We start from the raw sequence: 5,172 nt of genomic DNA, 5'->3' as shown, positions 1-5,172 counted from the left end.
AGCATCGGGGTCGGTCGGGTGAATGTGGACTGGCTTTGTTTCACCGGACGACTGAAAAGCTGATTCTGAAGCAGACTTCTTGGCTCGTAGCAATTCGCTCGGATCGGCGGTCTTTTGGTACTCTTGCAGCTCGACCACTGCCATCTGAGCATCAGCGATCTTTGAGCCTTTCTGAAAACACTCTTCTGCTTTCTTTCGGTTGCCTGTAACAGTGATCACACCTTTAGGGCCAGGCATCTTCAGTTTGAGGTACACGTAACATGGTCGAGCAATGAAGCATGCGTAAGCTGGCCTGCCCAAAATGGCATGATAAGCACTTTGGAAGTCCACAACCTCGAATGTCAACTTTTCCTTGCGGTAATTCTTTGAATCGCCGAAAACCACATCAAGAGCAATCTGGCCGAGCGATTCGGCTTTCTTGCTAGGAATGACTCCGTGGAAGCTCATGTTACTGGTACTTAGTCTGGACATCGGAATGCCCATTCCTTTCAAAGTTTCGGCGTACAGTATGTTCAGGCCACTGCCACCATCCATCAGGACTTTGGTCAGTCGAGTGCCTTCAACAATTGGATCGATCACCAAAGCTTGCCTCCCAGGGGTGGCAATGTGCGTAGGGTGATCAGACTGGTCGAACGTGATGGTGGTCTGAGACCACTTCAGATAACTGGGTGTTGCCGGAGCAACCATATTCACCTCACGGTTGATGACTTTCAGTCGACTTTTGCTTTTGACATCAGCAAAAATCATCAGGGTGGAATTGATTTGGGGGTATCCATCGTCACTGTCTTCCTTGTCCTCGACTCTGTCTGACTCTTTTTCCTTATCCTTGGACTGTTTGCCTTGAAACTGCTGGCTTAGGAGCCGGCACTGTCGAGTGGTATGCTTTGGGTAAATAAAATAATCCTCTTCATCTTTCTTGGTGTGGATGTGACATGGCAGATCCAAAACATCGTTTCCATCCTGATCCTTGACTTTTTTGGGCTTCCAGGTGCCCTTGGGTTTTCCCTTGAAGTTTCCCTGGGCTACGGCCAGGGCCTCCCCAGAAGCGGCTGGCTCGGCCTTCCGCTTCTGTTTCTGACTGGAGTTTCCTCCGGTTTCTTGGGCGACTGCCTTGTGCTTGCCACTCTGGAGTCGGTCCTCGTCTTCACCATTAGCGTACTTGGTGGCAATCTCCATCATCCGATTCAGAGACATCTCTCCAGTTCGACCGAACTTCAGATTCAACTCTCTGTATTTAACGCCTTCCTTGAAGGCACAAACTGCTTGATGGTCTGGCACGTTCTCAACCGAGTGATGCAGTGTGATCCACCTCTGGATGTATTCCCTCAGAGTTTCATTCGGCTTCTGCACGCAAGACCGCAACTCTGTAAGGCCTGCAGGTCGCTTGCATGTTCCTTCAAAGGTTGTGATAAACACTCGGGAGAGGTCCTCTCAAGTGTAAATGATGTTGGGTGCCAACTTATTTAGCCACGCTCTGGCTGAGCCCTCTAACATGAGAAGCAAATGCTTCATGGCCACCTCATCATTGCCACCACCAATCTGTACAGCCACTCGGTAATATTCGAGCCAAGTGTCAGGCTTAGATTCACCGGTGAACTTGCTGATTCCAGTCGCCAGCCTGAAATTGGGGGGAATCACTGCGGCCCTGATGGCTCGACTGAAACACTCTGGCCCTGAAACACGTATTCTGCTGCTGGAGGGCGCATCTCTGTTCCTGTCAACCAAGCCTTGAACGAGGACAGATCTCGCGTCAAAGCCTGGGTCTCTGGGGTTGACGAGAATCCTCTGCCCAACGCTATGAGGGCGTCTGTCATCTCGATGTCGAGGCGCATATGACCCACTCCTCGAGGGAGGGGTTGGCACTCGACGTCGATCATCACGATCGGATCGGTGATCATACTGCTCATTCCTTCTGTACTGATCATGCCGGTCGCCACGTCCCTCATGCCTCGGGGGCGACCGCGGGCTGTGAGCCGACTGGACTGTATCTGTTGCAACGGATCGACTGTGGATCCTATTCCGCGACTGGGAAACAACGGAATTCTGGTTTCCCGCTGCCCGGAGCAACGCTTTGATCTGTAACAAGCCCCTGCCAGCCTCCGACTGGGAGGGCTGAATCGATTCTGCTATACGGGCCGCGGCGGCCAAATTCTGAACTGGGGTTCGGTATACCTGCGTCGGCGGGAAGAGCTGGCGTCGACTAGACTCGGGAGCCTGCTGACGCGCTTGCTCGTCGAGTGCTCACTGGAGATTCTCTAGTCGAGTGCGCTCGGCCAAATTAGCCAAGCGCACGTCTTCCAAGGCCCGGGCCTCGGGGGACTCTCCGACGATAGGAGTGCGGAGTGCGTCCGCGTTCCGGCGGCGAAGCTCCTCTCGCTGCAATGACGTGAGAGGTTCGGGGAGATACTCATCATGGGGATGCGACGGGTCGCCTGATGAAACACGGACTAGCGAGATGCTAATTCGCGCGTTTAGATGGCCCGATCTTTCACGACGATCCTTGTTCAACTGTTCTTCCACCTGGTCCCTCAACCTCCAATAATAAGATTCACCCGTGTACGAAAATACACGAACAAAAATAATGATCCTCTTGGATCAGCACGTAGGCGTCGATGTGATGATCAACCCTCCGTCACTAGTAAATTTCCTCGATGAGAAAATCACAGATAATATACATGATATGGTCGTCCCCAACTTGAACGTTTTTCTGTATATTTCATAACTCTGAAAACAAACCCAAAAACTCAAACTCCCCTCATCTGACGCACATTGGCTATTATATAGCCGACCCTCACGCACGCACGTGGCCGAAAGCCAACACAATCTAGACTCTTATCAATACGACTTGGTCATCACGTTTATAGCATACGTGGACCTTTTTACAAGGAAAAATACTACTTCTGCTACTCACGTAGCACTACCTAATGGGATAAAGCCCAATTTAAATAAAACATGGGAACTTATCTTTAGCAGATCCATCAAATATATTGGCTTGGAGATTGAAAAGGAAGCTGCCGATCCTAATATTCCCTGGAGGCGTAAGAAACGTGGGAATAACATCATCTGGCTGTGGCTCCTCTTGACTCTTGCATTGCTTGTATATCCATCGTTGCACTTTCACATGCGGCAGACTATTTATTTTACGTAGATCATGTGTCATATATTCATGAAACTCATCATGTCTAGCAGGCACCAAATAAACCCGGTTTAATTTTCTTGTACCGCTGAACCCTGATCCACATATTTGACGCAACACACCATCCTTTCCTCGATGAAATTTGGCGGCACATGTAGGATTATTTTTTGCAACTTTTTCATGGCTTGATTCCTTAACTGGTTCAACTTGTATAGCATTATCAACTGATGATACGTGTGGCGATATTGTGTGTATATCATCGCCCCCACCCGCGCCTCCATCAGCGCGAGGGAAACCGGGAGGACTGTGCGTTCTATCGACCGCCAGGATCTCAGCCGCTGGGTCGCTGCTGTCGCACTCGGATGCGGTCTCCGCGGAGCCAGTCGACAGGTCGAACAGGCCGCAGAGGGATTCGTCGGGCTCGATTGCCGCGACTTGCGGGGCGGCCGACTGGCGAGCCACGGCGTGCCTCACCCACCTCTGAAGTCTCGACCGACCGGAGCGCTTGCGCCGGTGGGAGACAGAGCGGGGAGACGATACGGGGGCCGACCGATACTGGGTCGACGGCTGCCGCAGGAGGACGCCACGAACGCATGCGCGGAAATGCGTCACACCGCGGACGGGGAGCGCATCGACGTCGAGTGGCGCCTCCTGAAGCCAGGCGGAGTCGTCGGCGATGAACGTGAGCGCGCCGAGGCGGATCTCGCGGCCCTCCACCAAAACTCCGCACGAAACCATGATCAAAGGGATCGAAAAAATCGCAACTTCTCCAATCAGGCGCTAAGATTCCTGCCCCACGGTGGGCGCCAACTGTCGTGGTTCTAACTCTGACAGTGATGTAGGGGGGTATGTATGGAGAGGCTAGATCTCAGCTATTGGGAAGTTGTAAACACACCAAGATGTACGAGTTCAGGCCCTTCGCGGAGGAAGTAACAGCCCTACGTCTCGGTGCCCGGAGGCGGTCGACTGGATTACTGGCGTGTGAATAACAGGGGTGCGAACCCTTCATACTGAGGAGGGGGTGGCTCATATAGAGTTTGTCGGCCCCCTCCTGCCCTCAGTAATGCAGGGTTTAAGGTACATTCAAGGTTGGGCGTTACTGGTAACGCCTCTAATAAAGTGCTATAATGACCATAAAGACTACTTAACAGCTGACCGTTTGCGTGCGGAGTGACTATAGGTCTCCTGGCGGTCGAGTGGTTGGCTTCATGGTCGAGTGATAGCTTTCTGGTCGAGTGTCTTGAGTCCGTTGAGTGGAATACCGTCAAGTCGATTGAAAGGTGACTTCTCCTAGGGATGTCCTAGGGTAGGGCTCCTGGGACGGGTCCGTGCCCCTACCCTAGGTACATGTCTTCATCAGTATTCGCATGCGGTGAATTTAGTTTTGCATCATATATTTTTTCTACTTTAGATAGAGTCCGCCCCACCTTAATTTGTTGCCGTCCTCCGCCAGTGCCTACCATAGGAGATAGCGATCCAAACTGAAGCATACTTGGTGCTGAAGTTTGTCTCATAGCTTGTTCCACGATGAAGAAAGCATAATAGAAGCATGAGCTGACCATATTAATCACTTAAGTACAAGGCAAATCTTCTTTCCCACCAGTATTTATGGGAATTTTATTTTGTGCAATCCATGTGTATTGAGCATAGCTTCAGTATAACATCTATCTCAAGACGGTTGTAGATTGACTTGTTTTAATTCAAACAGCATCTTGTGCACTTTTTTGAGAAAACAGAGCACAGGCTGAGGCATAGGTGTATGACCAAGACGATTTTTATTTATCTACACCAGCCAATATTGATGCTTGGTAAAATTTCTTTCCTGGATCAGGATCTCTCATGTGACGCTTCATACAACCAGAGCAAAGAGAACTCTATCGCGGAATGTCTTATGTACAAACATAAGAAAATATGGAAGTTTTGCACATGCAAATTCCTGTGAGCAGAAGGAGCATAGGAAGGAATCGCTGCCCTAGCCTTGGATCAATTCCTGAAGTAATTTTTTATAAGGAGGGGTTATATTAGAACTCTTTTAG

Source organism: Triticum dicoccoides, chromosome 3A (assembly GCF_002162155.2).
Source record: "Triticum dicoccoides isolate Atlit2015 ecotype Zavitan chromosome 3A, WEW_v2.0, whole genome shotgun sequence".
In the NCBI taxonomy this organism is placed as follows: domain Eukaryota; kingdom Viridiplantae; phylum Streptophyta; class Magnoliopsida; order Poales; family Poaceae; genus Triticum; species Triticum dicoccoides.
The sequence above is the reverse complement of the archived record's forward strand: the minus strand, read 5'-3'. Positions refer to the sequence as shown.